We start from the raw sequence: 11,672 nt of genomic DNA on the forward strand, positions 1-11,672 counted from the left end.
TACTTTTCTTTATTATTTTCATCCGTTGTTTTTGAGATAGTATAAAAGCTTATTTCATTCTAATTATTTTCTTTTATCATTCTCAAATTCAACTCTTTTATTTTATTCTCTCTCAAGCAAATATCCTCTTTCTCTTCAAGCTTTCATTCTCTAACAATGGCACCTGTAGTAAAGATCATGTCTCAGACTGGGTTCATTTATGAGAAGAACAACTTCACTGCTTTGGTCAATAAGGGTATTCAGCAATCAGAAGACTATCACAAGTTGATGGACTTCGTGAAGAACTACAAGTTAAGTTATGCCATGCTTGAATCATCCACAGTTTACTATGAAGTTGTTGAAGAGATGTGGACCACTGCAATCTACAACTCTACTGACAAAATCATCACTCTAACTATCAAAGGTAATGAGTTCTGTATCAACAGTGATGTGATAAAAGCATGTTTCAAAATTCCTGATGATAATGTAACTTCACCACACACTGACACTGATATTATCAATATGCTTAATTCCATGCATTATGCACTTCCTACTACTAAGCTAAGTGAGATTAGAAGATTAGGTCTTACGAAGGAATGGAGTTTCATGTGTGATGTTGTGACTAAAGTTTTCTGTGGAAAAGTCAGTAATTTTGATTCTGTGAACATTTCCATGCTTAACATGCTATACATGTTAGTTACAGATAAATTTTACAATTTCAGTGACCTTGTCTTGTATGAGTTAGGTTTTAAACTAGGTGAGTTAGCCAAAAGGGGAAAGAATGTATATTATGCTAGATTTTTCATGATATTGGCTAACCATCTTTGTCAAGAGATTGTACTTGAGAACTAAAAAATAAATTAGCTTGTTGGGTTCAAGAGAGAAGAATCATTGCAGATTTGAACAGAGCCAACCATCATAGGGATGTGCCAATGTTCTACTTTCCTGTAATGCAGACACCTCAGGTAAGTGAGGTAAGTTCATCCATACCCCCAACTATTCCAATCTCCTCAATTTCATTGAGTTCAGGAGTAGCTATGGCAATTGTGACAATGACCAAACAGTTGCCTACCAAAGCTGTCAAATCAACTACAATTTATAAATCCAAGTCAAAGAAAACCCCCTCTGGTATCTCTCAAAAGGTACCAGTTGAAAAATCTACCAAAGCCAAAGAGGGGAGTGTGAAGGAGGGTCAGTTAGGTGAGGGAAGGGGTGAACATCAAAGAAACCCCAAGGATAAGGTTGGAGAGTTGAGTGAATCCCAGCCTAGCCACACTGCAGTTTCCCAACAAACTGCAGTGCTTAAAAAGGACAAAAGCTCACTTCTAGCTGCATCATCCCAAAAGGATGTAGCTATTGAACAAAGCTCTCAGCCAAGAGCACAGGCCAAGAGGGTTAGGGACACAAGCTCACCCCAAACTTACACAAGAAAGAAGAAATCCAAAAAAACTGGGGATGCACAGGGCACACACACAGTGCAAACTGGTGCTAAAGACACAGTCCCTGCACTTTCTCAAATTCAGATTGATGTGGCTCCAATAAATGTGGAGTCACAGCCAAAATCTCTTATTATAGAAGCCTCTGAAACACCATACTCGCCAACAAACTCTCTGGAAGTGGATATGATAAACACTTCAATTCCTGATTCCCCTTCTTTAACTCTATTGGGGAAGCCAAAATCTAGTGCAAGTGAACATCATCTTTTAGATGATTTGTTGGCTCACTTGCCAATTCTTTCAGATACTATTGTGACATATGTGCCTCAAATAACTTCAATCAATACAAAGTCAACAATAGTTTCTCTTCCCACCTCATTCATTTCTACTCTCTCGATGGATATTGCTCATCCGTCGAGTAGTGATTGTATCCCGACGGATAAGCTTAACAGCAGTTATCCGTCGGATAGCTTTACCACTCACCCGATGGATATCACTTATCCGTCGAGTGTCTTTGCACAACTTCAAACTTCAATAATTTCAAGTACAGAAGATTTAGTGGTAATACAGTCACTCTTAGGACTGAGAGAGGAGAGTGCATTGAGTGAGAGGCTGGGTTGCTCCCAGGCAAAAGGAGAGGAAAAGAGTGAATCTCAGCAATCCATTTATTCAGGATTGACAAAAGTGAGTGAGAGGAGTCCCACCTTAGTAGGTGAAGGTGAGGGTGTGAGGGTGGGGAGCCAGGGTGAGACCCTGATGCAACAAAAGAGAGATTATGAGAGAAAGGCAGGTATAGGAGAAATATGGGTGGATCCATCCATTGCTAGTGAGTCAATGATTGTGGATGATGCTGAAAAGGGAAGAAAATTTCAGCAACATTACAAAGCTCAAATTGATAACATTTCCTTGGACGCTGACACTTATACTCATCCTGTGTCAGCCTATCAATTGTTGGCTGCTCAGGGCAATGTGGAGGCAGAACAGACTTTGAATTTAGTACACACCTTAGAATCTCTTCAAAGAGATAAAGCTGCTGTCAATAGGATGCCTTCTCAAGCTGGTGAGCCATCTGAAGAATTTGGAGTAAATTTTAATGATGATGACTCTGTTTCTTTGGATGGAAGCATGAACTTAGGGGGAGATGAAGGCCCAAGTTATGTTTTAAATTTACCTGGATGGGCATGGACAAAGGAATTTACACCAGGACAATTTGATATGTCTTTGGTCAAACAAGTGGTGGATATTTAAAAGGCCCTTCAGGAGATTTCAGATGCTGGTACCAAGGCTATTCTTCAAGCTCACCTAGACTCTCTACATCTCATTAAGATCCAGCACTTAAGACATAATATGAGTGTGGATGAACTAAAAAGAGATATAGCTGTCTTGAAGACATACAATTCTGAGAAGCTGGATTCAGTAATGCCATATGGTACCATGCAAGATCTACTACTGAGATCAAGGAGAGAATCAGATTCTGAAAAGAAGCTAGCCAAGCTGGAAAACAGAGTTCAAGTTATTGAGAATTCAGTGGCTATCCTTCTTCAAAATCAACAGACTCAGACAAATCTTCTTATGCAACTGGCTAAAACACAAGGCATAACTCCTCAACTTGATGATAACAAAAGGGGGGAGAGAGAATCAAGTAAGGGGGAGAAAGGACCAACTGAGGGGGAGAAACTTCAAGTACAAATCAGCAAAGTAATTGTACCTTCAATTATAATCTCCAAGCCAACAGTTGCTGAATGAGGAAAGTTGAGTTTGATCAACTGAAATAAGATTGATGAGAAGATACAGAAAAAGTTTGAACTAGTCAAGGAGCCAGTTCAGTCAGCCATCCATCACTCTCATGTCAAGCCAATCAGTGTGAATGAGATGAGCATGAACTATCTGGAAAAAGGACAATCTTCCTGCATCAAGTCTACAAAGGCTGAAACAATTCTTAAACCAATGGCAAATTATCCAAAGTCATCTTGGAAGAACCCTATGGACACTGTGTATGAGACACCCGAGCCTGATGAAAAGAAGCTTCTGTCAAGATCTATTGTCTTCTATAAAGATCCAGCTGATTCAGCTTCAAAAAGGAGAATTGCTAAGATATTCAGAAATGGAAAGGAAATTTGTGTGGTAGCTGGACATCCACAGTTTGCTCAAGCAAAGAAAGAAGAAAAAGCCAGATTAAAGCAGAAAAAGAGGCAAGCTGCTCTAGATGCAAAGAATTCTAAACAAAAGAAAGAATAGATTGTTATCTTGGCCAAGCTACAGGCTGTGAATTCTTCTCAACCAATTCCCTCTCAACTATCTGAAGCTGCTGAATCAAAGAAGAAGATTGAAGAACAGAAGAAATCCCCAAGGAAGAAAGAATTGGCTAGAAGAACAAAAAGGAAACTGGATGTTGTTGACAAGGAATTGGAAGATCAATTTCCTAAGGAATCCACACCAGCTACAACTCAAGCATCAAAGCCATCTATGGTATTTGAAGACATAAGGGTGGTGGATCCTTACAGAAACATACATGGTGAACCTATTGTGCCAAAGGATGAGCCAATAGAGTGGGATAACATACCAATTCCTGACTTCAACTTACCAATCCTTAGCAAGCCAAAAAGGACAAAGTCAAGGGCAGTCAAGAAAGTAAAGCTGTCACCTCTCAAATCTAAGTCAGTAGTTAAAGCTCAACCCAAGGTCAACGGGGGAGACTAATTGTACTTGTGTGATATCAAAGAATTTTTAGATCTAAATCTTTATCTGGATGAACTAGATGAAGTGAGGGCAATTGATGCATACAGAAACCTACCTGAAAGGTTGGTGTTCAAGTACAAAGGAGGAAGGGAGATTCAGTGGCCACTTCACAGGATTCTTCAAGAAAGCCAAGCTGTGCTGATTAAAGTCTATTCATCCTTCAAGAAAAACTTTGGGTTCAATGTAACTGCAAGAAGACTAGTATTGAAGAAGATTGAAGAGCCGAGGAGTGTTAGAGCTAAAGATGCACTCCCAAAGACTCTAATCATCCTATATACAGGGAGAAGAGTGCATCTAAGGCCCTACTGGCTGATGGAATTCATGGATGACAAGGGTGTGAGAAGATTTTTCAGATTAGAAGACCAACTGAGTATCTCTAGCAATGAAACTCTCTTGGAAATGCAAGAAAAGCTAGATCTCTCAGAATCTGATGAACTAGAATTCCACAGGCAGCTCCAGAATCAAATTGAAGAAAATAACAGAAAGCTTGGAAGAAGATCCAGACCTTCAAGGAACTAGAAAAATCTGCTCAGGCTAGAGGAGCATCTTGAATTGACTGTGAGCCAAACCTTGCACATTTTAATTAATTGAAGCACTTTCAGTTTATCTACTTTTCTTTAAAGATATATGTTCAGGATGTTTTGTTATCATCAAGTATCTCTTAATTTATGGCTACAATTCCAGTAGACATAAATTGGGGGAGATTATTGTGCATATGTTGTGTACTTGATGATTTCATAAACAAAACATCTAAGTAGATTTTACTTAGTGAAATAATGTAGCACTCGACGGATAAGAATTATAGTCCCGACGGATAACTCATTTTAGTCCCGACGGATGATTAACTTATTATCCATCGAGTAAGTAGCTTATGTAATAATAAGTTTGTAGCACAGTTATGTATGCACCTTTGTATAGAATCTGTAGTAGCATATAAGTCATGTTGACTTTAACTAGATGTGCAAAATAGGTTGATTAATTGTACATAATTGATGTCTTGTAATTCTGCATAAGTGATATAGAGTCAAGTGCCAAAATAGCTACCGACGGATGATTAACAAAGCCATCGACGGATGATCAAATGACTATCAACGGATGTTTAATATAGCAGTCGACGGATGATCGACTAAATCATCAACGGATGTTCTGAAAGTCGACGGATGATCATATGAAGAATTCAAACAGCAGTTGAACAGTGAAAGCTGACACACAACCGTCGAGATGTATACAAACACACTGTGGAAGCCCATTAACTGGGTAATAGAGGACGAAAAGCAGCAAAGCTTAAGACTGTTAGATTTTATATTTGTTCAGTTTTTTTTTTGACTTTGTAATCTTGGTATTATATAAACCAAGAGAGTAGCAAATAGAAAAATAACTGAGATAGCTGAAAAACACAAAAACAGAGAAATCTTTGTAAGCAAAATCTTTAGCATTTCCTGTATTCTCGGTAGTTCCATTTGTAAGCAGCTGTGAGCATTTCTGCACACAGAGTCCTCTCGATATATTATATATATATCTCTGGTGGAATTGTTTAAATCCACCAGAAAGTTTTTAAAAACTCTTGTTTTTAATTACTTATGTTTTGATTCAATTAAGTTTACATTACGCATTGTGCTAATCAAAACAAATATATCTATAATCGAGTTGAACATTTTTATTTCAAGAAAAAGGTTCAAGAATTCCATTCAACCCCCCTTCTGTAATTCTTGCTATATTGTTAAGGGACTAACAGTCTTTTTATTGTGTTTAAATAGCACCCCAATTAATCCAAAAGCCTATAAAAACAGTCTTCTAATTGAAATAGGAAACTGGATTCCCGACCTGGCGCGGCCACGCGCTTCACCAGCGTGGGTACGCTGACATTCTGTTTCTCTGGCACGGGCGTGCGCTAGCACAGTGCGGGCGCGCCGGTCTTCTGGAAAAACTGAAATTGCCTTCTTTTCTTGCTGCAACGAGTTGGTCTTCATGAGCCTTTATTCCTTGGACACCATTCTAACACCATTTTAGCATCAAATCAATGCTAATTCACCTGAATTCCGGATTAATACCTGAAATGCAAAAATACTAGAAAACACATTAAAACACCAACAACTTGAGTACAAATACACCAATTCAAAACTTAATGGAGCGTTATAAAGTGCTATAAATGTCACTCAACAACTATATAAGATCATCTTCTATTACAATCGATAACAAGTTGTAATTTTATAAAACCTTATTTTTCTCGTTTCTCTTAATATATTATCATGTACATGATATAAGAGAAAAAATCATTGAGGTACCTACTATATTTTGTGATAAATGTAATGCTACAATCACCACAAGCGTTCTCCAAAGTTCATATATGCATAATTGTCAATATATTATTAACCATTTTATGATAAATAAAATGGACACTCGTGAATTAATTTAAATTTTATACATAACTGCATTTCGGACCCAATAACTCACCACATGTCAAACCTAAAAAGATATGGATTTGGTACACATTAGTTGTTGACTTGTATATATAAAAACCCGAGTACTTTTATTCTTATCTATGCAGGATGTTACAAACACCCCTTCTTATCAGGTCGACGTCCTCGTCGAGACCACAAATACACATACGAAACCCGGATAGTGGCTGTGTACTTCCCGCTGTTCAGAGCCCTGATACCATTTATAATATCTAAACTCAGAACCTACAATATACTGATCCCAACAATGCAATACATGTCAATTTATAAAAGATAGCGACTTGGTATATATTAGTGGTTGAACTTGTAATTATAAAGACTCCAAATATTTTAATTCTTATCTGCATGGGATGTATGTAATTCATTCAGGAACATTTTGAACTTCTTTTTAAGGTGTTGACGGAGGAATTTGGTATCAAAAAAGTTTGAGGTTTTTCGCCGGAATCAAGATCTACGATGGTGGTTCTTCGCCTGAAAAGTGAGCGGAGTGTGGTGGTTGTGATGAATTGGGGGCTGAGATTGCTTAGGGTTGGTGGTGGCTCCTTATAGCTCTCGCTTCCGACCCCTTACAATTTGCCTACGTATCCATATTTATAGGAAATCAAGCCCACGTAGTTCTTGGGAAATAAGAAACCTAATGGGCTTAGATCTCTTGTCCTGAGGCCCAGTAGGAAACCCACTCGAAACTGTCTTCTACTAGCTTTAGGAATGTCCACCGATGAGGCCCAACCACAAAGGCCCAAGGCTCGTCCGCGGCTTCGAGACTTCACGGATAAGGCATCTCCCTGGCCAAGGATAACCCTCCGCTACCAGTTGTTTCTCTAGTCTGTGGACAGGTATAGCTGTGGTTCACCCCAAATGTTAGACGCATCCTTGTCCCCCGATAAGGAGCCCCTACCAGATTACAGGACAAGTGATCCCAAGCTCTTGGGTGTAAAGTGCAAGATACTCCAAAGGACTACAGAGACAGAGTTCCCAAAGCACACACCAGATTTTACCCCACATCCCCAATGAGGACACCCATTGACTACAGGAGGAGGCCTTCAGTCCAGGCATACCCCTGGAGGTCTCTGACTATGGAAACCACCTTTCCTGTAGATATGCTACAGGAAGGAGTTCTTCAATAGAGTACCTGCATCAAATAGGTTAGTAATAATAATCTCCCTCTTCCGAGAATCATCCAAAGAACCCATCCAAGTAACCATGTTGAAGTCCCATCCAAGCCATATTTCTCACTTAGGGCACGCCCTAATACCTTAAGGAATAACTCTAAGAATCAGTTGAATTCCTTTCTTCATATATCAATAGGGCGCGCCTCCTTCACCAATGAGGGCGCGCCTTGATTATGTAAGGCGACAACATTACTCTTCTTGTATGCATAAGGGCGCGCCTCCTCATATCTGTAGGGCGCGCCTTCTTCCTTTGTGATAAAATAGATGCCTTATCTTTCCTTAATTTTAGGCACCAAAATCCCAATTCTGACCAATTGACCCGGTTTTGACCCGAACAAAGTTTATACCAAATTTTGGGCATAACAACTACCCCCCCAAATTCTATATGCCATTGAAAATGGGATTGGAATTTTCAACCCCCCTAGCAAACTTGAAAAATTTGTATGAGCATCTACCAATTTGAGGGTATGCCCTTACAAACTTATTCATTCCTCTTTCTTCATCCTGCTCTATTTCTTCTTTGAACATAATAGGGCGCGTCTCATGAATCTATACAACAACTTTTACACGCCCCAGCGTAACATCTGTCACTCTCTACTACTTCTCATCTTTATAGCTTTAACCTTGGCGTGTCTAAAGAGGTTTACAACTTATGCACCATATCTTTAAGCTTACATGAGCTAAATCGGCGTAAGAAATAAGAGAAATTGTACAAAAGTGTGCACCTAACTTACCTTGGAAAAACACAATCCATTAACAAAGGTTCGAGGGTGTTCTCAAACTTTTTCATCCCAATATTGGTCTCCTATGGACACGCCTTAAACTGAAAGGGTCATCATAGGAGGGCGCTCTCTGAGGGAAGGCACAACAAGAATAAAAGACCAGTTCTCTAATCTTCAAATAATAAATAATCTTTGATGAAAGGAGGACGTGCCTTGTCGGTGAGAGTGGTCCATCCATCGACAACACAATATCATTTCATATTTGATTTCTTGCTCCTTGTCAAATCATAACTCTAAATCATTGATCTCATCTTTTCCATAAATAATGTGATTCATTTATTTAACTCAAAGTCAAAACCTTTATGTTCTTCTACAATCACATATTTTTAGAGGGCGCGCCCTTTATAGTGGCGGCGTCTTCCTCAAATAAATTATCAGTGAATTAGAGGGCACGTCTTCTTTACGAGGAGCGTCTTCCTCGACAAAGATAATCATCCTTGGAGGGAGCTTCCTCTGTAAGAGGCGCATCTACCTCGACAAGGGTATTCATTCTTGGAGGGCGCGTCCTCTATAAGAGGAACATCTACCTCGACGAGGCTATTCATCCTTGGAGGGCACGTCCTCTATGAGAGACGCATCCACCTCAACAAGGGAAATCATCCTTGGAGGGCGCATCCTCTGTCAGAGAAGCATCCACCTCGATAAGGGAAATCATCCTTGGAGGGCGCGTCCTCTATCAGAGACGCATCTACCTCGACAAGGGAAATCATCCTTGGAGGGCGCGTCCTCTTTCAGAGACGCATCTACCTCGACAAGGGTATTCATTCTTGGTGGGCGCGTCCACTGTCAAAGACGCATCTACCTCGACAAGAGTATTCATCCTTGGAGGGCGCATCCTCTGTAAGAGACGCATCTACCTCACCAAGGGAAATCATCCTTGGAGGGCGCGTCCTCTGTCAGAGACGCATCCACCTCGACAAGGGAAATCATCCTTGGAGGGCGCGTCCTCTTCCAGAGACGCATCCACCTCGACAAAGGAAATAATCCTTGGAGGGCGCATCCTCTGTTAGAGACGCATCTACCTCGACAAGGGTATTCATCCTTGAAGGGCGCGTCCTCTGTAAGAGGAGCATCTACCTCGACAAGGGGAATCATCCTTGGAGAGCGCGTCCTCTGTAAGAGGAGCATCTACTTCGGCAAGGGTCTTCTACAGAATCAAAGATCAATATTCTTAGAAGTCTTTTATCTTTAACAAAGCTCAAGGGATGCCGAAACTATCTTTTGTTGAAACATCTCTCAGCGAGGAATCTCACGCGAAGTGGTATCTGATAAAGGGCATCTCACTCTCAATATTTCTGTGAGGACGCGCCTTAAAGAAAGGGCGCGTCTTGAAAGACAAGGAATTAGTTCCAGTCGAGCCATTCTTCAAGTACTGACTATGACTCATCTGATCATCAAGACATCTTCATTGAAAACTTCCATAGACTTTTTCTTTTGAGGGCGCGCCCTGGGAAGTCAATTTTCCACTGAATTTCTCACATGCAGAGGGCACGCCTTAATAGATTATGATACTGGAGGACGTGTCCTAGAGGGACGGACGTGTCCAATTAGCGAACTCTCCTGAAATTTGTTGGAAGTCCCTTGGGCCTCGAATATCTTCATCAAGGCGTGTTCTAAGTGTTTGTGGGGATCTTCTCCGTGCTAAATCTCTTTCACAATATTCTTCCTTCTTCTTGAAGTGTTCTCCTCCCGATCCTCCTCAGATTTGCTCCCGGTTAAGTCCTCTGAGCTGAAGAGTTTTCTCAAATATTCTAAATCAAATAGGATTCTTCAATCTTCTTGTTGGAATAGGATTCTCCAATCTCCTTAATGGAATAAGATTCTTCAATCTTCTAATTAGAATAGGATTCCCCAATTTTCTATATCGAATAGGATTCTCCCAATCTTCTAATTAGAATAGGATTCCCCAATTTTCTATATCGAATATGATTCTTCAATCTTCTAATTAGACTAGAATACTCCAATCTTCAATACCAAATAAGTTTCTCCCAATCTTCTAAACCAAATAGGAGTCTCCCAATCTTCTAAACCAAATAGGATTTTTTGGTAAAAATTCGCAGCTACTGTTTTCCTTTATTTTCGTACTGCTCAACTTTTATTCTCGTAATCATATCATCTCTGAATTAAAGAGAATTCAACAAGCTTCGCGTAGACTGTAAGATCGTTCAAATCTGACTTACGGAACTCGAGATACGACCCAAACAGTGTAAGCAAATCGCTAAATCCATCAAATCCGAATTTTCCATCCAACTTCGCTCCTTCGTGGCTATGGCTGCAAACTTCAACCTCCATGGCTGGATATCATCATCCATGGATCTCCCTCGTGGTCGCGGATACTACACTCAAATCTCCTTCGACCCCCCTGCCGAAAACAGATATTCACGGATCTCCTCGTGGCCGTTGTATGCAACTCCTCCGTGACTATCCTTCAATTCTTGCGTCAAAGAACCTTCATCGTGACAAGAAATCTCTTCCTCCTGAGATTATGATCTTGATTAGCCCCTCCTTCTAGCGCCAATTTATTGACGGAGGAATTTGGTATCAACAAAGTTTGAGGTTTGTGGCCGGAATCAAGATCTACGATGGTGGTTCTTCGCCTGAAAAGTGAGCGGAGTGTGGTGGTTGTGATGAATTGGGGGCTGAGATTGCTTAGGGTTGGTGGTGGCTCCTTATGGCTCTCGCTTCCGACCCCTTACAATTTGCCTACGTATCCCTATTTATAGGGAATCAAGCCCACGTAGTTCTTGGGGAAAAAGAAACCTAATGGGCTTAGATCTCTTGTCCCGAGACTCCGTAGGAAACCCACTGGAAACCGTCTTCTACTAGCTTTAGGAATGTCCGCCGATGAGGCCAAACCACAAAGGCCCAAGGCTCGTCCCCGGCTTCGAGACTTCACGGATAAGGCATCTCCCTGGCTAAGAATAACCCTCCGCTACTAGCTGCTTCTCTAGTCCGTGGACGCAGGTATAGCCGTGGTTCACCCCAAATGTTGGACGCATCCTTGTCCCCCGATAAGGAGCCCCTACCACATTACAGGACAAGTGATCCCAAGCTTTTGGGTGCAAAGTGCAAGATACTCCAAAGTCTCCCAATGAGGACACCCGT

This window comes from Apium graveolens, chromosome 7 (genome assembly GCF_009905375.1).
Source record: "Apium graveolens cultivar Ventura chromosome 7, ASM990537v1, whole genome shotgun sequence".
Lineage (NCBI taxonomy): Eukaryota > Viridiplantae > Streptophyta > Magnoliopsida > Apiales > Apiaceae > Apium > Apium graveolens.